Raw genomic sequence first — 25,517 nt, forward strand, 5'->3', positions numbered from 1 at the left:
ATTTGAACTCATGACCTCTGGAAGAGCAGTCAGTGCTCTTAACCACTGAGCCATCTCACCAGCCCTATTTATTTATTTATTATTTCATGTGTATGAGTGTGTGCCTGCTTGTGTGTCTGTATACCATCTGTGTGCAATGCCTACAGAAGCCAAAAGAGGGCGTCAAATGTCCTGGAACTAGAGTTACAGATGGCTGTGAATAGTCATGTGGGTTCTAGGAAGCCAACTTGGGTCCTTTGAAAGAGCAGCCAGTGCTCTTAACTATCTCTCTAGGAGCAGATGGCCTGGGATAACCTTGAATCTTAGAGAAACAGGCTGGGAGCCCCTGATGGCCACCCACAGACTCTAGCCTACAGCCTGTGGTCACTTACACCCATTGTCCCTCATTCTGGATGCTGGAGAGCTAAGAGATGTGTGTTAGGACTCCCTCAAGGCTGTTGTCCTTTCCCTGCAGATGGTGTCTTCTCCCAGTATCTTCATGCAGCCATCCTCTATCCATCTGTATCCTGCCTCCAAGTTCCTCACCATGGTCTCTAGCAAAGCCAAGTCAATGGGGATGGGGTTACTGGTGAGAGGCCTCCATGCTCTACACACATCTGAGCATTGATGCTTCTTCAACCCACACAGAGGAGAACCCACACCCAACCCCAAGCCAGGAGGAAACTAAGGCCTGGGAAGAGTCTCCATCTCCCTAATTCACACAGCAGTGGCAGCAGATGGTGCCATCTCCTGTTCCACTGCTCCCTGCCTGGCATCTCTGGCCACATTTCTCAAGGGTCCAGCCACACAGCCAACATGCATCACATTACATTCCAGAGGCAGGAGTCTAGAATGCAAGCATGGCCAGGGTGGGTCTCTCCAGAGAGGCGCTAGACCAGGCTTTGCTCCATTGTGTTATGGGACTTTTCCTTGGGAGACATAAAGAAACATCATGCACCCTAGACAGAGAAGTCACCAGCAGACCAAAAAAAGAATTCTGTCTGACACAGTTAGGTGGACAGTGAGCTTGCTGGGGTCACTTTCAGGTACATAGGTAACTCAGAAGCAGCTCTACCTCGGAAGAGTCCCAGCCATTGCAAGAACTCATGAAAAGCCATACCAGCAAAGAGACTCCCTAGGTAATACAAAAAACTATACTACTAAGTAGTCTGCCCTCCCCAGAAGGGGAGGAAAGAAAACTTAAAATTATTCTAGAATATTACAGAGAACTTTAAAAAGTCTCCTTATCTTCTGTACAATGAGGTAGATGAGAGAAACTCAAATATCCAAGACAGAATGTTTTGGTAGACTCTCAGGGACGTTGGGTCTGTAGTCACTGCTTGCTTAGACTTCTAAATGAAAACCAGTGGTAAATGGAAGCCACTGGCTAAAGAGCAGAGGTCTGGAGGCATAGCTCTAACCCAGAGTCCAAGCCACAAGCAGAACTATATTGTTTCTGCTGAGGAGAAGCCTTGCTGGAAGCCCCACACAGGCAATGGTGTATGGCCTCCCATGGAAGAAGGCAGCTGTGACACAGACTGAGGCCCCAAAGCCAGCCCAGAGCTTCCTCTGCCCCAGGCTCCTGCTGGGATAGGAGGCCTGTGGATGTCCTGAGATCCTGCAGGTCCCTGTCATGGCAAAACGAGGCCCAGCCATCCCTTCCTTGATGGGACATTAAAACATCCTAGATTTAAAAATAGCATAGAAGGGCCTGCGAGATGGCTCAGTGTGTAAAGGCACTTGCTGCCAAGCCCAGCGACCTGAGTTCAGTCCCAGACTCACGAGAGAGAAAGAGAGAATCATCTTCTACATGCTGTCCTCTAAACCCCACACACGCCCTGTGACACACAAACACTCACACACACACACTCACACATACACAAATGAGTGTAGATACTATATAATATATCATGTTCGTCACTTTCCCTTTGCTGTGACCAGAGGCAATTTAAGGAAAGAAAATTTTCCTTTGGCTTGTGGTTTGAAACAGTATAATCCACCATGGTGTGGAAGGCGTGGCAGAGTTAACTACAGCGGGAACCTGCAGCAGGGACTCTTCAAGTCTCAGCAGACCAGGGTGCAGATAGAACTGACATGCGAGTTAGGTCTGGTATAATCCTCAAGGCCTGTCCCCTCAGCCACCTGCTACCCCCGTTCAGGCCCCACCTCTGGAAGGGGCCTGAGCTGCTGGCTGAGTAGCTTGGGCTGCTCCCAGGGGGAGACAAGAACAAGATGGGCTTGGGAGCTTTGCAGGCTGGGTCCCTGTGCCAACAGGGAGGCACTGGCCAGGAAGGGTAGTACATGCTACAGGGGGGTAGCAAAGGCTGAGGCTGCCCCAAGCAGCAGCTCCCACAACAGCACCACCTGCAGGAATCAAGTATTCAAACACATCCAAACCCTAGCAAGTGCTGACTCCTTTGGACCCACCTCACATCCCAGGGAACAGAAGGGCACACGGCCCTACGTCATTCTTCCCACAATGCTGAGTGGGCGCTGGAGCTCAATGTCCAGCCAACTCCCAAAAGAGGATCAGACTGCAATCTACTAGTGTCCCTCCTCCCGAAATGATCAAATTCAAAACTGAAGTACAGTTTCTGACAGGGCAGTGCTTTAGCTCCGATATGCTGATGAAAGAGCTGTAAGTAGGGGACCATGTGTCTTTGTGAGAGGTCCATCCATGTCCTCTTCTCTTCCAAGTGTTGTACAAAACTCAGTGCCTGGGGTGGGGGGCTTCCACTCTGCCAGATTGGAAACAAATCAAGAAGACAGCTACTGTGCCTGAGCAGCACACTTGTTCTGGGGTCACTACGTCCACCAACTCTGTCCCACTTGAGCAAAACACCTGATCTCACCAGGAGGAGCAGAGCAGGGTGGAGGAACATTCTGAGATTCCATAATCCTCAGCCTTCACTGCCTGGGGCAGCCTCAGCCTGCCACCCTTCCTGGCCAGTGTCTCCCTGTTGGCACAGGGACCCAGCCTGCAAAGCTCTCAAGTCCATTTTGCTCTTGTTTTTCCAGGGGAGCAGCCCAAGATATTCAACCAGAAGCTCAGGACCTGCTAGCCTCAGTCTGCAGAGTGCTCAGTGTGCAGTTCAGCAGCTGCTGCCGAAGAGGAGGGAATAACTAAGCCACCTACTCCACTGGGCACCTAAAGCAGAGGAAGGCAGGCCCGACACCTGACAGAGCAGAGGCCATGTTCCAAAGTAATACAAGAGCCACTAATGACACGGAGGAGAAGCAATCCCTCAGAGGGCCAGCCTGTGCCAACTCATTCCACCTCCTGCCAAGCCTTCAGGAACAGGGAGGGGCTCAAGTTTGAATCTTCACTTTGGGGGGCTGTGAATTCTGTGGGTGGCCTAAGTGTAGTGGAGCTGGGATTCCCTGGCCAGCAGCCTTTCAGTCCTGTTTTGCTTTCTATTGTTGTGATAAACACCACCAAAAGCAACTTGGGGAGGAAATTTTCATCTTTACAGCTTACAGCCCATCATGGAGAGAATCAGGGAAGGTTAAGGCTGGAACCCAGAGATGGGAACCCAGAGGTGGGAACCCAGAGGTGGGAACCCAGAGGTGGGAACTGAAGCAGAAACTACGGAGGAATGCTGCTTATGGACTTGCTCTCCAAAGCCTGCTCAACTTTCTTACACAACCGAAGGCTATCTGCACAGTGCTGGCACAGCCTACAGTGAGCTGGGCTCTCCCATGTCAATCATTAATCAAGACCCCCCCCCCATAGGCTTTTCTACAAGCCAATCTGGGGGAAGCAATTCCTCAATTAAGGTTCCTCTTCCCAGGTGACTCTAGCTTATGTCAAGTCGACAAAACACCAACCAGGAAATTGACCCCTTGCCAAATTGACACACAAATACATAATTATTAAATCATAATATCCTCTCCGTCTATCTCCAAGGTCTTATGTTAATATCACAATGAACAACTTAGTGAGACTTGTAAATTCTTGCAGTCTCTAACAATTTCAACACTTAACTGGAGAGAGGGCTCAGGGATGAAGAGCAGCGCTGCTCTTTCAGAGGGTCTTAGTTTGATTCCCAGCACCAACATGGAGTCTGTGACTCCACTTCCAGGGGACCTGGCACCCTATACTGGCCTCCACAAGTACTGCATGAACATGGTTCACAGACATACAATCAGGCAAACATCATCATATACATTTTTTAAAATTTCAACAGTTTAAAAAAGTCCAGTCTCTTTAAAATAGCCAATATCTCTTTAGTCCAAAGTCTCTCAACTGTGAGCTCCTGTAAGAAAAGATCCAAATCAATCTAAGTACTTTCTTATTCCAAGAGGGAAGAACCTGGAAACAGTCTTAGTCTGAACAAAGTAAAACAAACACAGCAGTGTACGTACATCCTGTAGCTCAACATCTGGCCCTTGCTCACCATCTTCTGGGCTCCACAGGCCTGGAGCTCCACTTCACTCTGCCGTGCACAGCACACATAATTCATAGGCTCAGGCAGACTCCACTCCACAGCTGCTGCTCTGCTTGATGATCTTCCCATTGTCCTGGTATTCCAGTGTCCTTGATCTCCATGGTCCTGGCATTTCCAGTGGCTGGAGTCACCACATGCTGTTCCTCCACCAATGGACTTCTGGCCTCTCTTCAGGGACTCCAGCCTGCTACACAATGCCAAGCTTCAGCACCTCTCCATGACCCCTGGAATGCTGGGGTCTCTATGGTACCTCCCAACAGAACCCTAGTTTCAGGCGCATCCCCACTCTATAACCTGGAGCAAAGCTGGCCATCACTCTTGGGGGAGGGGGAATCTCCTATTTTTCCAGCTGGAAACTGGTTTCTGGGTATGAGAAGTGTCCTTGGCGTCCAAGAAGGGTTGTTGCAGCCTAAGGGAGTAACAGGAATGGCTCTCCTCTCCTCAGGGTGCAATCAGGAGTAATCCGCTCTATTTTGTCAGTCTGCCAGTCAAGAGAGGCTTGTCACTTTGTGGACAGTTTCTCTCCTCTCTTCAAACCCATGAACAATAAAAGCATTTGTCTACCTGCAATCCTCCCCACCCCCACTGCCACATCACTGTCAATCACCAAGGTGTAGAATCAGTCTACAAGGACCCAGGCGATGGAATAGTATCCAGCTGTGGAAAAGACCAAGGCACTGATACAGGCTACACAGTGGATGAGCCGTGAGAACCCTATGCCAAGTGAAATCACACAGCGCTAAAGGCCATATTCTCTCTAACCATTTCTATACAGTGTCCAGAAGTGTAGTTACTCAGAGCCAAGGGGAGGTAAGGAGTGATTGTTGTTGACCTAGGGGTTTCTTCGTGAGGAGGTAAGAATATTCTAGAATAGACCGTGATATGGATGTACAGCATAGCTAGGAATCACTGACTTGGACACTTTACAGTGGTAAACGTAGTAGACAGCACTCTCCAATGGAACAACATCAATAAGATGAGGACATTTTAAAAGAGGATATGTCATATGGGCTTGCACGACACTGTCTGAGTAGTTTAACTATAGCTGGCTCACCCAGAGTGATGGAGAGCTTGGCAGCTGCTCAGTCAGTGAGGCTGAAGGCTAAAGGCCTGAGGGAGTCCTGAAGGGCTGCTGAGACTCTGTCTCCAGCAGAAGGCTGACAAAGTTGGCCCCGGTATTGGTGAAGCTCAGTGACCGGCCTCTGCACTTGCTACTGAGAGTGACAGTAAGCAAGCAAAGTTTCCTTCATCCCATTCTTCTATCTGGGCTGCCGCCGACATCAAGTGTGGCTCTTCCTACTTCAAATAATCTGAACAAAAAAAAAAAATCCTTCACAGGAGCACCCAGAGGACCCTTCCAGTTGATTCCAGATCCAGTCAGCTATCAGAGTAACTTTTATATGAATCTTACATCAATTTGTAAATTGCTAAGAAAAATAACCCTAAAAGATAAAACTGTGTCCCTACCCATTAGGAATTGAAGTAAAGTCCTGTTTTCCTAGCTAGAGGCTATCCGCTTAGTCTTCTGTTGACTTCTGGAATCCCTAATGTTGATGATTCCATCCACACAGTGTGGATGCCTGCAGCTTTAGCTTTGGTTCTGCTTGTCCTAGACAGGGTGGCTGGCCACCATGTGCAGCTCAGGTGATCAGAATCCTACCTCATGAAGCGTGGTATCCATGTGGCCATCTACAGTGACCCAGCATCTTCTGGTCCAGTGTAGAGTGGCTGCTCACATCTCTCTTGTACCCCATCTCCTGAAGGCACAGCTGCTGGACAGTATACACTGTTTGCAAAGGCTCTGAAAGCCAGGCCACCTCTGCTGTTGGATCCTGTCCATCTCTTGTGTGCCTCTCCTAGGGCAGGACTTCTGATGAAGTGGCTGTGAATCCCACTTTACCTCCACAGGCTCCCATAGCCAAGGGCTCAATCTATACTGCAGGCTACACATCCCCTGCACTGGCTCCCCTCTGTCTGCCCTCTGTCACTGTTTCCACCTTCACGTGCACTTGAGCCTGATCCCCACTGGGATATTTCAGGTTTAACAAGACACACTTTCTCAAAGCTGCAGTTTGCAAAGCCCACGGTGCTGATGTTGACTCTTTAGCTGCATTTTACTCTACCCTGTGAAAACATTAAGCCGATATTGTGCAGGCAGAAGGTTGTGGTCCAGAGAGTTCTAGACTCAAGGACCACATATGGAGTGACAGCCAAAATTGGCCCACAGTTCTTGGGGTAGGTGATGTCCTCGTGATCTCTTGTCCACCTTCCTGCCTCACCTTTGACCCCTGCAAAATTCTCTGAGAGTCCCTCATATTGAAGCTCTGATGTACATGATGTCATAGACTCCAGGCCAAATTCTCTGGGCAGTGTGTGTGTGTGTGTGTGTGTGTGTGTGTGTGTGTTGCATGCAGGTACAGTACTCCAGTGTGTGCTCAAACAGAATTCACAGCAGGACATCAAGTATCTTCCAGTATCTCCAACTTATTACCTCAAGCCCAGTCCTTTCACCAACCTCCTACCTCATGCACTCTGTTCACAAAAGCTAACCCTCCGTGCAGCCTCAGTATCCCAAAGATCACAGGACAGTGCTGCCTGCCATCCTTGCTGCCCACCTAGGAAACTGCCACCAGCCGTTCCCACGGTAACCAGTGTGCTGTCAAGGGAACCTGAGCTCTCAGAACTGGATGCCCACACCTGTCTTCTTGCTGAGTGAAAGCCAGAGGCTTGAAAAGGAGCCCATCACACCCTGTGTAGGTCTCCTACAACCATTCCACAAAGTACAAAAGCCTGGCCTCGAGCAGCAGAGATTTGCTCTTGGAAGCCAATGTCAACAACTCAGGACCCCTAGCTGGATCTATGTGAGCAATACTGTACTCTCCCAGGCCCTCAAACCCCAGAAGAGTCCCCCTCCATCTTTCAGCTTCAGACATCCCTGAGCTATGGATGTATGGATGTATCTTTCTTCTTCTCCTCCTTTTTCTTCTTCCTCCTCTTCCTCCTCCTCTTCTTCCTCTTCCTCCTCCTCTTCCTCCTCCCCCTCTTCCTCTTCCTCCTCCTCCTTCTCCTCTTCCTCCTCCTCTTCCTTCTTCCCCTTCTCCTTCTCCTTCTCTTTCTTCATCATCATCGTCATCATTGTGTGTATGTAAGATGTATGTATGTCACACATGTGTCGGTCAGAGAACTGTTTGGTGGAGTCTGTCCTCTCCTTCTACCTTTATGTGGGTTCTGCAGATCAAACCCAGGTCCCTAGGCTTTCCTGATAAGCACTTTACCCACATATCCCCCCATGACTACATCTCTCCAGGCTCTGCCTTGGCTTCATGAGGCATTGTCTCCTCCATCTCCAAGCTTCCCTCAGCCCCATACAAGGGCTCTGTTGACGTTAGAAGACTAGCAAGAGTATCTAAGCCATCTCACACGCACAAGACCTTCAACTCAGTCATGTTGCCAGCTCCCTTAGGGCCACACAAGATCAAGGGATCAGGATTCTGTGGGTTTGGGGCCATCTGCCAACCTGTCACATGCTTCTGGTGGCAGGTCCCCCAAAGCAATCTCAGAGATGACAAAGAAGGTTCATCAGCTCTGATAGGTCCTTGAGCTCAGCCATTGCCATCCAGCTAAATAGCACTCACCAAGAGAGGGTCGTTGGCTCTCATGGTACCCAACAACAGACTGGGCTCTGGGCAGCAAGGGAGAGAGTGACCTGATTTTGCTCACACTGCATAGACAGAATGAAGATACAAGAGTAGTCCCTACTTGCTGAAGTGAAATTCCTAGGTAGACAGGACCACATTCCCTGTCACGATCCGCCCAATCCTGGGTCCTCCAGGCTTCATCTCCCAGCAGGTCCTACATGTGATCCCAGGCCTAGCAACTGACATGTCAGGCCAACAAAGACCACTTTTCCCAATTACAGTTCTCTGGCACACATGTGAGGAAGTGTTGAGCACAAGGCTAGGCCCCACGGAACTCTGGGGTGACTCATTCTCTCCCCAGCAAGATAGCCAAGGACCCAAGGCCCTGACTAAAAAAATGATGGTGATATCCAGCTGTTGTCTCCCCAGGTACAGCCCTGCCATACTTGATTGTCCACCCAGCCCTCTGCACACAAAGTTATTCAGCAGAAACCACTGTAAGGTTCTATAAGCAGAAACCCAACCCTCAGGCTCCCGGACCTCAAATTTCCCAGGACCAAGAGGTGGGTCGAACTCCCAGATACAGCACAGATACCACAATGGGCCTGCTGATGGTGGTCAAATGAAGTCCTTCCACACCATGATGGGACAACTTGCACATCCACTAGGATGGCAGTCATCGCCCAGCTCTTAGAAGTTCAACAGAGTCCCATAGCACCCACTGCAAGACATCTACCCAAGAGAAAGGAAAACACCCATCTACATAACACAGTCATACAATGCAATATGCCTCCCCAAATGCAAAATGGCCCCCATACGAAGAACTGATGCTCCAACACACACTACAACATGGGGCATGACACATGATTCCATTGTGTCGTCCCCAGTCAGACCCCATATACACAGAAAATCTGGTGGTGGAGGGATGGAGTGCTCAATGGGGCAGAGCCTCCTTCTGGGAAGCCACTGGTAATGACCACATGACAGAGTAAGTCATCAAACTATCCAGTGGAAACTGCTACATGGGAAGTTTGTGTTGTGTGTATTCTAGCACAATCAGCAGACTAAAATGTTATTTCTGGAAAGGGTAGTTGGCAGGCGCCAGCCTGCAGCCACAGTCGCCCCTGAACTGGAACAAGACACTGGAACCCGTACCACCCTCCGAGAGACAGAGACGCTGCCAGCACCACCCTTCCACATCTACTTCTCTACCCTCCTAACAAGACCATCCCAAACATGGAGAAACTCTTTAGGCTGATGAAGCATTGGCAGGTGTTTAAGACACTCACTGGTAGAGAACGTGGCTTGAAGTGACCCAGAATGCATTGGGAAAGTGAAATATTCAAGATCGTCTCTCATGAGCATGGCTGATCTATTGCCATTGTGACACAATAGTCTCTACGAAGGAGACAGCTGAAAGCTATACAATAGGGGCTGGGAGCTGGCTCAGAAAATAAAGTGCCTGCCTCCCAGGCCTGAGGACCTGAGTTCAGATCCCCAGCATCCAGGTAAAGCTGTGCATGCAAGACACCACACATCTGCAAAGCCAGAGATGCAGGGCAGAGAAAGACAGCCTGTGCTCCAGGTTAGTAAGAGGCCCTGTTTCAAAATGTATGCTGGAAAACAAGAGAGGAAGGTGTCCAACACTGACCATATGTGTATATACACCTCCAGACACATACAGCCTATTCTTTTAAAAAGAGAGAAAATCACACTGTATATTTACACACACATGCACACACACACACTCCATGCACATACAGCTTCTTCTTTTAAAACGAGAGAAAACCACACTGTAGACATAACACACACACACACATACATATGCATGTACCTACACATACACACCACACACATGCACACACACGAACATGCACACATGGACACGCACATGCACACATGTGCAAATCACAGAAACAATCTAACAATGTTTTGGGCAGGGTTATGGTTTTGTCTTGGACAATATCAGTACTGTCCCTGTGACAGGACAAGGAACCAGGTTCCCACTCACCAGAGGTGTCAGCACACCAGGTCCCACAGGAAGGCTCCCTACAGCAGCCACAGCCTGGACTCTGGATGGTGGGGAGAGTGGAGAAGCTTCTAGACCTGCAAAGACAGGAGCCAGGGCACCATCAGGTGGGGCTGCAAAGGGCACAGGGTCCAACTCTCCACAGACTTTGGTTTTTCTGAGCTTAAAAAACAACAGTTGGACTTTTTTCTTTACACATATGGAGTAGTTATGCTAGTCCCCTATCCCAGTGCAGCTGAGCCCCAGATACCAGACGCAATTCAAACAAGTTTCTGGGAGCCAGGCCACGGGTGGCCAGTGGGAACACCTGTGAGCGTCCTGGTCTTTGGCCCTTCGTCCCACACATGTGCTTGTTGGGTAGCTATTTCCTCAGGGAGGGAAGAGGGTCCCAAGGTGCCCAGGACTAAGAAAATCAAAGCTGAGGAAGTTAAAAGACACACAAGGACCCAACCAAGGCTTTATGAACAGTAACAGGTGCTGGGGAGAGGGGACTCTTCAGTGGAGCTGCCTGCAAGCTATACAAGGAGCCCGTGGGATCAGCTTTCTCGGTCATCAGCCATGCTGGGTGTGGGGCTTTCCAGCAATGCAGCCCCCTTTAAGTCATCCATGCTCCTGCATGTGTAACCCTGACCCATGGCTCCTGTGAGCAACTGCCATGCATCTTCCTGAGCGCAGCCCCCCTATGCAGTCCTGTGAGTCATCCTGACAAGCTCACTGGTTCACTGAGGTAGACTCTGGTGGAATAATTTCTTTGGTCTGTGCTTTGCCTATCGGTGTTCATGTTGTACTAGAAAAAGTCACAAAACCACACAGAACAAGCCAGAAATCCTAGTGGGATGGGAGAAATCCCACGACCAAAACCCTCTCTTCAGTCAAAGGACATTTTAGCAACTCTGGCCAGACACTCAGAACCGAGGTCCCTACCTGCCCCAGCAGCAAGGCCAAGTGAGAGCATGGATTTCTAACCTGAGTGGCTGTACCAGGGCTCCTAGCTCTGCCAGGCAGGGAGGTGGGGAAAGAGATAACCACTGCCACTAAGGATCCTCTCCTTCCGTCCAGTACTGGCTTGGCCATCTCAGAGAGCCTGGGCCTCCAGTCACCAGGCAGCCGAAGTACATCCATCCCTGTGCTCTGGGCTATTATCCAGAAGATAAGTAGAGGCAGAGTTGCCACACTGTCCAGGAGCAAGGCTACTCCACCAATGACATCAGTAGAAGACATATGGAGGGCCAGAACTCCCACACTTTCCAGTAGAGACAGAGGCTTCTCCAGGTTGGGATCTGTAGAGGCCATGAACTCCAGCTCTCCCTAAAGGAAAGTGAGGCAAGGCACATGCCCACCTTCCCTATAGAAGCAGCACTAGAAAACAGGAGTTACCTGAGAGTGGTGGTGCATATCTAAAATCCCAGCACCAAAGAGTTGAAGGCAAGAGGGGCAGAAATTTAAGGCCAGCCTTGACTATATAGTGTGTTCTGGGCTAGTCTGAGCTACACTAGGCCCTGTTTTGAAAGTGGGGAGGGGGAGGAAGGCAGAAGAAGAGGAGGAGGGAGAAGAAGATGAGGATAACAAAACCTATGAAAGTTCACATCAAGTTACATCATTATTAAATGTGTGAAAACTAATGACAATGGAAAAGTCTAGAAAACAAACTAAGGAACACAACACTTTAAATATAAAGCAGGGACCATGAAAAAAAAATCTGAATTTCTCATCCACAACCATGGAGTCAAAAGAAGGCAGCACAGGACTTAGCAAGTGAAGACAGAGGGGACTGCCAAATGCTCTGTGTGTGGGAAGAACAAAGCAAAGCACTCATATGGATCTGTCAGCAGCAGACCTGTTGTCAAGATGGCCAAAGTAGGGCCAGCAAGATGGCTCTGCAGGTATAGACTCCATGACCTGAGTTAATCTCCAGAACCCACCTGTCTTAATCAGCTTTGGCTGTCAACTTGACACAGCCTAGAGTCACCTGAGAAGGGAGTCTCAGCTGAAGGATTGTCTGTGGGGAACTCTCTTGATTGTTAACTGATGTTGGAGGACCCAGGGCACTAAGCATGAGCCTGTAAGTGAGCCAGAAAGTTGTGTTCCTCCATGATTTCTGCTTCAAGTCCCTGCCCTGACTTCTCTCACCAATCGAAGACTTTCCCTCACACTCTCTCTGTGACCTGAATGTGCAAACCAAATAAACCCGTTCCTCTCCAAGTTACTTTTGGTCAGAGCGTTTCACTACAGTGACAGCAAGCTGCAGGGAGAAAAACAACTCCACATAGTTGTCCTCTGACCTCCAAGTGTGCATTATGGGATGGATACCAACCTCACATACACACATTATACACACACATGCATATACATGCAATAGTAATAAATGCAAAATTTTATAAAGGATGGATAAAGTAACCTCTTCAAACAAAGAAATGACTAAAGAAGCAGGACTGTGAAGCAGGAAGGGGAAATTCACATGATGAGCAAAACTGTGCACCATTCCCCCTTCCCAAATTTTCTAACTTTGTTTGACAATCACATTTTTAAAAAAAAATGTAGCACATCTGATAAGACTCTAAATGCATGTAAAGGAAATACTTGGCAATTACAAATGGGGAGGGCAGAGGATCATAAAATAATAAAGTATATATTCTACTCAAACCAGTTCCATAGTAAGTGGTAATAAAGCTAGTGTGTACTGTGCCTAGAACAAACAGTTATGTAACAGATGAACTCAAAAACACTACTTAATGCAGATAAGCCAAAATGAGACTCCATGTAAAGGTTTACATAACCCACAAAAAGGAAGGAAAAGAAAACAGAAAATCCCAAAGAACTAACATAAGCCCTTGCATACAGTAATTCCATTAAATGTAAATGGTCAAAAGTATGGCAACTAAAAAATAGAGCAGGTTCTTTTTAAAAACATAATTATATGAGGATAAAATTTAGTTCCAATACAATGCTACAGGCAGGTAGAAAACAGAAATGATGCAAGACACATTCTGTAACATAAATTCAAGACAATCAAGACAGCTGTGGCAACAGTAGATTGCAATCCTGATACACATGCACAAACCAGAGCAGCAAAGAGCGTGCAAAAACTGACAGGCTGACAGGAAAGAGGCAACTCCACACTTCGTCCCACTGAGAACTGCATAACACATTCTTTTCAATTACTCATGAGAATCCATAGTTCTCAATGTATACATTACAATCAATAAGAATCTCAAATTCTATATTACTATCTCCAAAAGCACGAAACTCGACACCAAATTTTGCTAACATATAGGCAAATCAGGAAGACCTGGAGGCCATCATATGAGGGGAAATAAGCCAGGCACAGAAAAACAAATTCCACATAGTCCCATTTGTAGAACTTAAGAAGTAGATTGCATAGGAGCACATACTAGAATGGGGGCATTAAGAATCCAGGATATGGAGGGGAGAGAGGGTGTGATGATAGGATGGATAATGGATGTCAGAACATAGCACAAGAGGGAAACAACCCTAGAAGTATAGAGCACAATAGAACAATTATAGTCTACAAGTAATCATATGTTTCAAAATAACTAGAAAAGTTATTTGTTGAAAGTGACCAATATATGGAAACAACGGCATGAAAAGGTGGAAGTGTTAATCACCCAGACTTAAGCAGTATACACTGCATACACATCAGTTATAATGCTATAACCCATACAAAGAAAAAGTGTTGAGGCATCGGCACAGACCACACAGACTCCCTATGGACAATACAGGAGGCATCAGCATAGATCACACAGACAACATACCCCATGGACAAGGCAGGAGGCATCAGCACAAACCACACAAACACTCTGTGAATGATACAGGAGGCATCAACACAGACCACATAGACGACATACCCCATGGACAAGGCAGGAGGCATCAGCACAGACAACACAGGCAGCAGCTATGGCAGAACATTATAATCAGCTTCACATATGCTTATTTCACAGTAAGAATGAAATAAGCCAATTCATCAAAAAATGAAATTACAACACACCCAATGTAAACAGTTAATATGGATAATTCCCTACACCCATTAGGAAGTTTAATTCATAATTTTAAAACCCAGTTTTGTATGAAAGGAGGCCTCTAGATACACCTGATTTCACTAGGGAATTGTATGAAATATTTAAAGGAGAATTGAAGTGAGAGTGGGTAGGAGAGGGTGAATAAAGCCAACATACATTAAATGCATATATGAAACTATCAAAATGTTTTAAAATACTTGTAAGTGAAAAATTAAAAATTCCAACTCTACACAATGTCTCCTAGAAAACAGAAGAGAGAACATGTCCCAAATCACTGAATGAAGGCCTCAGTAAGAACATTGGTATCAACAGAAAAATAAATAAAGTTTTGTGAAGAACTCTGGTTTCAATATTAGCAAAACCAATAGATGAACATAAATTCCCTGAAGAGAAATCCTTGAAAAATATTAACAAAAAGGGCTGGGGTTACAGCTCACTTGGTAGAGTCCTCAGTCCATTCCTATTACTGCATAAACAGTGCATGGTGGTGTCCACCTGTAATCAATCACAGCACTGGAGAGGTAGAGTTCAAAGAGGTAGAGTAGGTCACCTCTAGCTACATAGTGAGTTCAAAGTCAGCCTAGGATATCTGAGACTCTAGCTGATGCGCTCTCTCTCTCTCTCTCTCTCTCTCTCTCTCTCTCTCTCTCTCACACACACACACACACACACACACTCACTACACTACACTATTTGGATGTAAATACATATTAGCAAATATAATTCAGCCATATATGAAAATTAATATACACCATGACCAAGAGGAGTTCATTCCAGGATGCAAGGCTGGTTCAATATATTATTTTTTAAAGTTAATTTTTAAAAGATGTCATCCTGAAAAAAAAATTAACAGAATTTAGCATCTATCTGTGGTAAAAAGTCTCATAAAAATAAAATGGGAATTTCCTCAATTTAATATCTACCAGGAAACCCATCAATGCGCAGTCATTAAAAAAATGAAGGGCTAGGTGTTTTCCTGGAAAAGCTTGTACCGTCTGGATGAGTTGAAGATGTCATCTGTCACTGCTACTGGCACAGCACTAGGTCCTCCCATGGGTGCAACAAGGTAGAAAAATTAAAACCCATCTACAAGTAAGCTGCTTCTCAATTATAGAACATCACAAGGAGTCTAGAAAATCAAGAATCCTCCAGAAATGATAGATGGGGATTGAGACAGGAAGATCACAGGATATAAGATGAATACTCAGAGCCAGCAAGATGGCTCAACAGAAAAGGGAGCTTGCTGCCCAGTCTCAGGACCTGAGTTCAATCCCTGGGTCCTGAATGATGGAAAGGGAGGAGCGCCTCCCCCAAGTTGACCTCCACATGCACACTACCAATATACACATACAATTAATAACCAAATCTAAAAAAAACACAAGATGAGCATAGAAATACCAATGCCAACTCTAAAGGACACAGTGCTACATAGTTCCTCCAAGAAAGAAAGAGAGAGAGAGAGAGAGAGAGAGAGAGGGAGGAGATGCTTAAGGGGACAGCAGGATGGCTCAGCAGGTAAAGGTGCTTGCTGCCAAATCTCAGGACCTTAGATCAACCCCTGGGTCCTTCATGATGGAAAGAGCAAAATTATTCCCCCTGACTGACTTCTCACTTCCACATGCATACCTATTCCACCTAACATGAACTAACAGATAAGTGTAAAAAAATAAATTCTTAGGTATAAATACAATAAAACATGTCTAGGAGGTGTACTCTGACACTACACAATGATGAGAGAAATCATATATCCATTTTCTTAAAGATTTATTTTTACTTTAGGTGTATGTGTGTTCTGCTTCCATATGTATGTATTCATACCGTGTGTATACAGTGACCTCAGAAGTCAGAAGGGGGCATCAGATCTCCTGGAACTGGAGATAAAGACAGTTGTAATCCATCATGTGGGTGCTGGGAATTGAACCTAGGTTCTCTGCAAGACCAGCCAGTGCTCTTAACTGCTGAGCCTAGCTCTCTAGCCTGCCTAGCACAATGGGATCCCTGGGCTAGATCAGTAGCTTACACAAATGCACACATGTGTGCACACACACACATATGCTACTGCAAAAAAGAAAGAAAGAAAGGAAGGAAGGAAGGAAGGAAGGAAGGAAGGAAGGAAGAAAGAAAGAAAGAAAGAAAGAAAGAAAGAAAGAAAGAAAGAAAGAAAGAAAGAAAGAAAGAATCCATCTACCCAGGATCAAGCTTTATTATGTTGTAACCAAGTCTGGCTAGATCTGGTGGAGAGACAGAGACATAACTGTAGACTTAAAAGAGATCCCAGGACAGGGAACAAAGATGCATATGCACATACACAGATGCACAGGAATGTGTGCACACACACACACACACACACAGAGACACACACACACACGCCCAGCTGGTTCCCAGGCCATAGACAGTTCAGTGAGACAGGGTCATGTACAGTCAACAATGTTGGAAGGGTTGCATATCCACATGAAAAATAAGACGTTTAAAAAACAGGATTTTATGGAAATGTCTGATAGCCTTTCATGACAGCATAAAGCATTAAGTAAAACTAAGAAGAATTCTTCAGGGTGCAGTTGAGGCAGCACCTGCTTGAACTCCTGCAAATGGCAGCACAGGGATGCAGCAGCCTAGGCAGGACTATAGGGAGATCAAAGCCTCCCACTCCTGACAGCCCTGATGAAGGGCCAAAGACAAACCACAGTGAAAATTTGCAAACCACACACTTGACTCACAGAGTGCTCAATGCTTATCAGTGAAACCCCAGACCAAGACAAGCCAGGTCAGAACAAAGGAAACAAAGGAATGTTTAACAGAGGAAGACACCAACAGCTATAAGACACGAAGCTGTGCATCCCCAGTCATCAAAGGTACAAACACCACCCCAGGGAAGGTTAGGGATGGAACTGGAATCAGCACCAGAGACACCTGCACAGTATGTTATGGGACCAGCTCCACTAGATACATGATGGAGTATTATTCAGCCATAATGAAAGAGGAAACATTCTTTGTGATTGTTACCATAATCGATGTGATTGGATACCATAAAAAGTTAAATAAGCCAGGCTTGGTTTTCTCTCACAAGGGAATCCCAAAAAGGTTCTCCGAGATAATGAAGGAGAATATGAGAGTCAGAAGAGGAAAGGGGCCAGGGCAGGGGAAGAGTATGGTCAATACCATTGAATGAAGCATCTTTAGGAAGCCCATCGCTCACTATAAATAATATATACTGATAAAATGTCCTTATAGCCAAAACACTAAGTAAAATCAGCCATGACTCTTCTCCTATCAGAACAGTTAAAATACAAAATATTAATGCCACCTGTTTTCAAGATGGTGGAAGAACTGGATGGAACTCGATCATGCAGACATTACTGGTGAGGAAATTAAATGTCAAAGCTGCTCTGAAAAACAGTGCCACAGTTTTTCTCTATCTTTAGTTTAAATTTAAATTTGATTTGGGGTTTGGGGGGGTTATTTGTTTGCCTGCTTGCTTGGTCTTAAACCTTTTTAAAATTTACTTTTATTTTACGTGTACGGGGGTTTTGTCTGCGTGTATCTCAGTGCACTACATCCATGCAGCATCCATGGAGGCCAGAAAGGGGCATCAGATCCCCTGAAACTGGAGTTAGAGACGGTTGTGAGCTGCCATGTGGGTGCTGAGAACTGAACCCAGGTTCTCTGTAAGAGCAGTCTGTGCTCTTAGCCACTGAGCCATCTCCCCAGCTCCCCTTGCTTGCTCTGAAGTTGGAGTCTCATGTATCACAGACTGGCCTCAAACTCACCATGTAGCAGAGAATGATTAGATGTCTGATTGCTCCTGCATCCACCTCCTAAGCGCTGAGATCACAGATGTGTGTCTCAAGCAGTGTTGTGTTGCCTCTGACACCCCATTCAAACAAAACATGAGAGATTCGCCACAGCAGTGCTCTGGGGTGTCTACAAGAAGAGGAAGACGCAGGCCAGGGACACAGCTCCGCAGCAGAATGCCTGACTAGCAACTGATAAACCCCCAACACCAAACATTGCTGCTTGAAAAATCTCACCTCAGTGGGAGCATTGCCTTCTACCTAACTGGTATAGAAAAAGAAAGGCAAACGGAGATCAAAAGCACAGCAGGAGCAGAAACAATACGGTCGCAGCAAAACCCATCCAGTTTAGATCAGAAAAGCCACAGAGGATCAAGGAGGGCAAAGGCACTTATCTGAAGAGTATGACAGCGGGCTAACCTTTGTCTACTGAAGGAAAGCACAAGGGCTGGGATGTCCAGCGATGGAAAACAGGAAGAATGGTACTCTGAACTGACCACACTAGGAAAGGGAGGTACGGGGTGGAAGGAGGCTGAGCAACTTCAAATGGACACATCACTGGACAGGAGATAAAGCCACAAAAATCTGTTCCTGGCACCCACACTCAGCAGTTCACAACCACAGCCATCTGTAACTACGGCTCCAGGGGGCCCAATGCCTCTAGCCTCTGTGGGCCCTGAACTCATCTGCACACACAGACATAAAAACATAATTTAAAATTTTTGTAACGAAACAATCTGAGCAGAAACTGAATCAATAATTTGAAAAGTCTTTCAAAGAGAACCTGAGGCAAAAGTGGCTTCTCAGCAAATGCTAAGCACTGAAAAAAAAAAAAACCTCAGGCCAATTCCTCAGGCTCCCCAAGAATGGAAATGCACACTTCTCAACTCATCTCCAGAGGCCAGTACCATCCTGGTCCCAAACCTGATCCCACAAGAAAGCTGCAGGCCCAGTGTCTCTTGAGAATGTATCTGCAGAAGCTGAGGATACCCCAGCTGTTCAGGAGTGGGTACAGGGGACAATGAATCCTGGAGGGTAGGTTAATCCTAAGAGGAAAATGTCCAGGACTCAGTCAGTGTCATGCACCATCCTAACTGAATAAATGGCAAAGGGATGTTCACCATCTCCAGGGCAGCGGGAAAGGCACTGGACTGGATTCAACACCCTATGAACTTCTTCAGCCCAGTACAGGGTTATTGTAAAACCAAACTCACAGTGAGAAATGACATCACCCTCAGAATTAGGATCAACCAATGTACACTCTCAACGCTGCTATCCGCTCTCCCCTAGAGGTCAGCATGGCAAAAGTAGCAAAGAGATGGAATAAAATACTGGAGAGGAGAGAAGCACATGGGTCCCCAGCTACTGGTAGTCATGGCTGCTGAGAAAGGAGCCACTGTCTTCAGAGTTTTGGCCTTTGGTGGGTTTCCAAGCTCCTGCAAACAGCTCCATGCCTGGGCCCACACAGACACCCTGTTTAAATTCAGTGGGCCACAAAACAAAAGCAAGGCATGAAGGTGGGAGAGAAACACCCTGAGGAGCAGGGACTGAGGTACTGGGATGGGGATAGGACACAGTGAGGAGGTATGACTGGATGGATTATGCACATGTGTGAAACATGGCAAAGAACAGATTAAAATCTGATTTAAAAAAAAAGGGGGGTGAGCATTCAGGCAAGCCTCAGATGATTGCCAGTCTGGTGCTATGGGGCTCAGACAAGCAGACTGTGCCTAAGATGAGCAGTAACTCAGCATCATGTGGCCCAAGCAGACAGAACAAGCCCAAGAGGACCCCTAGATGCCACCTAAGGCTATGGTGAGGTCCTGGCCCATCCTCTGCCAAGGGCCATGTCTGGGTCTGTGGCCCTGCAGCAGTGGGGTCTGTTACCACCAAAGGCAAGGTGGATATCCCTGGTCTGGGCTGCCACCTGGGGCCATGTTGATTTCTGAGGTCTGTGCAGAGTTAGCCCCACTCCTTGTCTGATCATCATGGGGGAGCTGTCTCCCAGGGTCATGAGAGCAGGAGAGCTGGCCCTGGCCCCTCAGCAGCTGCAGCACTCAGGAGAGTGGGTCCTGCACCCACCTGGACAGCACAGTAGAGCTGATCCCATTGGCAGGGGCACAGGTGAGCCAGCCCTGAGAATGTGAGCATGAGAGAACTGGCCTCACCTTTGGTCTGTCCAGAAGTGGCATGGGCAAAGGAGAGATGCCTCCCTCATTCCTCACCTATAGCAGGTGGGAGAGCTGGCCCCACCCCTCACCAGCTGCAGCACTTGGGATAGTGGGCCCTGCACCGCTCCTGGATAGCACAGTAGAGCTGACCCTGGTTATGGGGAATGCTGGAGATGCAAAAATGTGGGAGACGTGAGCAATGCATGAGATGTAGGTAAGCCATCCCACGGCAGTGCTGGAGGGTTCACCCCCTGGTGGTATGGGTATAGGAGAGCTAGCAAGCTAACCAACACAGCTACCACCAGGCCCAGATCAGGATTTTAAGTTGGCCCACCCCAACATCATTGATGAATTGCTAAAGTGAACAAAGGGGCTGGTCCTACAGTTCCAAACCATCAGGATCTCCACGGCACAGGGCAACAACAGGATATTTGAGAGGAGTGAGTATCCAGTATTGATAGTATAACAGAAGCCAGAGGCCTAGAACCAGACCAAAGACTCACTGCAAAGAAGGTTTGCAAGTGAAGATGTATGGTCAAAAGGGTACTGGGTGGGATTGTAAGAGGGTATAAATGAGTGGGGTTGGGTGCATGATGTTGATAGATATTTTACATGAGCCTTAGTTGTAAGTACGTGACTACAGAATTTATAATATGGTTATGCCTCTGGGAAGAAAGTCCCAGGGATAGAGAGACAGCTCAGCAAGCAGTTAAGTGTACTTGCTACTCTTCCAGAGGACCAGGACTCAGTCCCCAGCACCCACAACCATCCATGACTCTAGTTCCCAGGGATCTGATGATCTCTTATGCCCTCCCAGGCATGCACGTAGTATATATACATACATGCTGACAAGTGCTCTTCACATGAAATAATAAAGAAAGACCTGGAGCTGGAGAAGTGGGCCAGCAGTTACAAATGCTTGCTAGCTACTCTTGCTCTATACTGCACATGACCTTGGGGTCTATGGGAAGGACTAAAGGATAGACAGTGGAAGGACTAGGAAAGAGGCACCATCTACGTAGCCATCTATAGCTGTGCAGAAGCCATCATCCATGCTGGGCACAGACTTTGCAATGTGGCTGCTTTAGGGTCCTCGATGTTCCTATAAATAAACCTAACAAATTCATCATTTCCCAAAGGTAAATTATGGTTTTGTCATTAGGACTTTGGGGATAGAATTGAACTTTGGTTTGTCATTAGGACTTTGGGGAGAACAGGTAGATGTTACCTAGTCAGCCCCTATCCTCAGTCACAGTGGGGGAAATTCTTGCAACATCCACCTTGACTCTATTTGAAAACTGCCCAGTTGTTCTGCTTGCATCTTCTAGACACCTAGAGGCTCCATCAGGCCTCCTTCATTCTGCAGCCTGGAAGGTGCCCCTGCCTTCTCCCATCATTCCAGACTCTGGAACCCTTTCTTCAGATAGGACCACTTGGTGACCATTTAGAGACCCCAACCAAATTTCAAATGCCTCTTGAATGGCGAGAATTTATTGTTCACAGTTCCCACCTGACACAGCTGACTTTCAAATACAGGCCCTGTTCTTGAAGTTGGGCCCATGCTCATTCCAGTGGTTGTCAATGTGTGGACATCCCTGGTCTGGGCTGCCACCTGGGGCCATGTTGATTTCTGAGGTCTGTGCAGAGCTGGCCCCACTCCTTGTCTGATCATCATGGGGGAGCTGTCTCCCAGGGTCATGAGAGGAGGAGAGCTGGCTCTGGCCCCTCAGCAGCTGCAGCACACGGGAGAGTGGGTCCTGCATCCACCTGGACAGCACAGTAGAGCTGATCCCATTGGCAGGGGCACAGGTGAGCCAGCCCTGAGGATGTGAGCATGGGAGAGCTGGCCTCACCTTTGGTCTCCCTGGCAGTGGCATGTACAAGGGAACACTAAGGGCTCCCCAAGGCCCTTTCAAACCGTGTTCATAATAATATTAAGATGTAATTAATTTAGCGATATTCTCACTCTCTATGTATGGTGGACTGTGCTGGAGGCTGTGGGACTGAGACAGAGGCAGCTGGCTTCGGAAGCAGAGGTGAGACCACCTCTGTCTGCACAACCAGGCCACAGAGAGGCTTTGCAAAAACAGTCTGGAGTGATGTTCTTGTAAGTGTTGGTTTCCTTTTGGAAAACACTTGGTGTTCTAGTTTGCTTCCTCTTGCTGTGATACAAAAACCAACTGACTGACAGCAACTTGGGGTCAGAAGGATTTATTTAGCTCACAGCTTGAAGTTCATCATGAAGCTAAGTGAGGACCGGAACTCAACAAGGCAGGAACCCGGAAGCAGGAACTGAAGCAGAGGTCATGGGGGAAGGCTGCTTATTGGCCTGCTCCTCTTGGCTTGCTTAGCCTGCTTTCTTATATAGTCCTAAACCACTTGCTCAGGTGTGCTACCTCTGTCAGTGGGTGGAGTCCTCCAAGAAAATCCCCCACAGACTTGCCCATAGGCCAATCTGATGGAAATAATTCCTGGATCAATGTTCCTTCTTCCCAGGTATGTCAAAATGACAACAAAAACTATGACAGTTATGCTAGAACCACAAGATAGCTCAGAGTGTAAAGTACCTACCACCATGGGGAATAATCTGAGTTTGATCCTCAGGATCCACATAGTAGAATACAAAGCACTAACTCCAGCAAGCTATCCTTTGACCTCCATATGTGTGCATTTATGTGTATGCATGTGCACGCACATAAATAAATCATTAAATAAAATAATTTTTTATTTTATTTATTTATTTATTTTTTAAAAACATATTTCCTCTGTTTGGAATTACTATATTGTGGGAAATATTTGTGTTAACAGCTAATAACTTTATTACTATTATAAAAAATATATTAATAAATACTTTAACTTTTCTTTTACAATTTCCTTTTTAACTCTTCGGCAAGTCCAGGGCCTTGCATGCACTATGCCGCTGGGTTTTACCCGCTGCCCCCTTTCTTTTTCCAGCAGTGGGCATTTAACTTAGGCCATGCCTGTGCTAAGCAAGTACTCAATCACTAGGCTGTATTTCCAGCCCTCTCCTTCCATTCCTGACAGGACTATCAGTACAGAGATACAAAGACACAAACACTCTCTGGGCCCCTGAATCCTGTTGTAAGAGGCCAAAAGGGCCCCAAAACCCCAAGTCCCTTGGCCCTAAGTTTGAGAATCATAATGCTCCCTTCAAATTAGAAACTGAAAGGCAAGCCAGCAGGTCTCCCCAGGAAGTGACCTGCACTGATGAAGGGCTAACAGGTGGCTCCTCACGATGGAGTAAGTGGTGGCTGCCTGGCCCTATGCCAGCCATGGAACCTTTGTCACATTTGGTGTTCTCTGCCTCTGTCTACTCCCCCAGAAGATGGAAGAAGGTGTCATGGAGCCCGTCTTCTCCAGGCTGGGATGAAGATGGCGTGGTACTGAACAACCAAGAACTCTCCACACAATATCATGATTACCTTCCCTGTCTGGCCACTGTGAAGGCCCAGGAAAGAGAGAAATGAAGGAACCAACCTGGAGGGCTCCTTTGACCTGAGATGACCCTGCCTGCCCTAAGAAGAAGGAGGGCGCATCCTGTGAAACCAGGCCTGTGAGGGTTAATACTGTCAGCTTGACAGTATCTAGAATCACCTAGCGTGCCTGTGAGAGCGTTTCACAGTTAGGTTAACAGATGAGAGGAGCCACCCTGAGTGTTGGCAGCACCAGTCCGTGGGCTGGGGTCCTGCACCGAACAGAAATGAGAGAGGGAGCTGAGCACCAGTGTTCAGAGAATATTTGTATACTGTATGGGTGCATCACCTGTCAATTTAAAAGCCTATGGCTGCCGGACAGTGGTGGTGCACGCCTTTAATCCCAACACTTGGGAGGCAGAGGCAGCTGGATTTCTGAGTTTGAGGCCAGCCTGGTCTACAGAGTGAGTTCCAGGACAGCCAGGGCTACACAGAGAAACCCTGTCTAGGAAAAAAAAAAGAGCTAGGTGCGGGAAGATTCTCCTGGAAGATGTGACGACAGGCACATAGCACCTAAGCATAGGTAACCAGCTACCTGGCAAAATATACATTAAAATAAGCAGATTGTTTTAGTTATGATCTAATAAGAAAAAGGCCTAGGAATATGGTTAAGGTATTTGTAAATATAATTTGAGTCTGAGTCTTATTTCTGGAGCATGGGGCTGAGAGGAAGAAAAGGGACTTGACTTCTACACACCACTGCTCATCTGTCTGCTTCCTGGCTATGACGGTCTGCCTCGTGCACCTGCCACCATGCCTTCTCTGCCACAATCCACTGCATCCTCACTCTGTGAGCCTTCAGTCTCACATGTCCGGTGTTTGTCTCAGCAATGAGAGAAGTAGCTAACGTAGTGACCTAGTTAACTCTGTCCAAGACGAGCTAAGGATGAAGCTGCCTCCATAGGAAGCCATCTCCCTGTTACTGAAGCCAAACTGGAAGCCATTATATGTGTTGCAGCCTCAGGGTTAAGTGGCCCAGTTCTTTGAAATACACATCTCAACCCCCCTCACCTGAACTCTCTTCATACCCCAAACCTTATCAAAAGCAAGTCATCTCAAAAGGAACAGAACAGATTAGAGGAGGGTACAGCCCAGGCAAGACAGAAAACCCACAGCCACGCAGCATGAGCCACTTAAAGCCAGGGAGGCTGAGACGACACTCCCCAACAGGACCCCCAAAGAATCAGAATGGGCTACCTCTGAATTAGACATTGGTGGGGGAAATACAGAGAGGGTTTCTGCCTCTCCCTTCAAGGAGCTCCAGAAACAGGAGTGAGGCATTTGTCCTTGTGTGTAGAGAATTATTAACAACAAAACCAGGCCCCCGTTAAGACTCCAGGAATGTCCCTTTCAGCTGCTTGTGGACTCTGGGTTTGTTCACTGTTTACCCACGGCCATTCACCCCCATGCCCTCCTGCTCCCAGCTTCAGTAAACATCCTGGAAATGCCAGCCTGAGTTGCACAAGGTCTAGGCCTCTGGTGGGGATACCCGTCACTTCTGGGCCAGAGTGTCTAGCTGCGGGGTCTCCAAGGCCTCTGAGGACAAGTGTTGTTAAAATTCCTCCCTTAGGGGAAGATGTGAACAGTGTCTACTCTCTTAAGGTCCTAAGGACAAACCAAAATTCAAGTCCACCAAAGAATACCCCAAGGAACCAATGGGTTCACTGGGGTCACTGACACAGAATGGGGAAGGGGTTATTGGCAGACGCATGAAGGATCTCAGGTTAGCCACACTGGAAAGTCTTATCCACCAAGGATGGTACCTTCCCCACAGCTGTGCAGATGGAGTCCCCTTTCCCTAGCCTCCCTTGACCTATATACTCTAGCTTCTCCCCGAGATACCAAGACACACACAATTAAGACAGAATTGGCAGGGAGGAGTAACCAAATTATTCAAGCAAAGATCCAGTGGCCCTTATCCCCTATGTGG

The 25,517-nt window shown here is 47.2% G+C and overlaps 1 protein-coding gene across 1 annotated transcript in view; it reads right to left on the minus strand.

The window, feature by feature from the left end:
• Shank2 (SH3 and multiple ankyrin repeat domains 2) overlaps positions 1 to 25,517 on the minus strand; it is a 432,981-nt gene that overhangs the window by 400,665 nt on the left and 6,799 nt on the right. Inside the window, exon 2 of the mRNA XM_028771108.1 lies at positions 10,077 to 10,171. The gene's annotated coding sequence lies outside the window, so the exon portion shown is untranslated. The remainder of the gene's footprint in view (positions 1 to 10,076; positions 10,172 to 25,517) is intronic.

The sequence above is a fragment of the Grammomys surdaster genome, unplaced genomic scaffold (assembly GCF_004785775.1).
Source record: "Grammomys surdaster isolate TR1022 unplaced genomic scaffold, NIH_TR_1.0 205, whole genome shotgun sequence".
Taxonomy (NCBI): Eukaryota; Metazoa; Chordata; class Mammalia; order Rodentia; family Muridae; genus Grammomys; species Grammomys surdaster.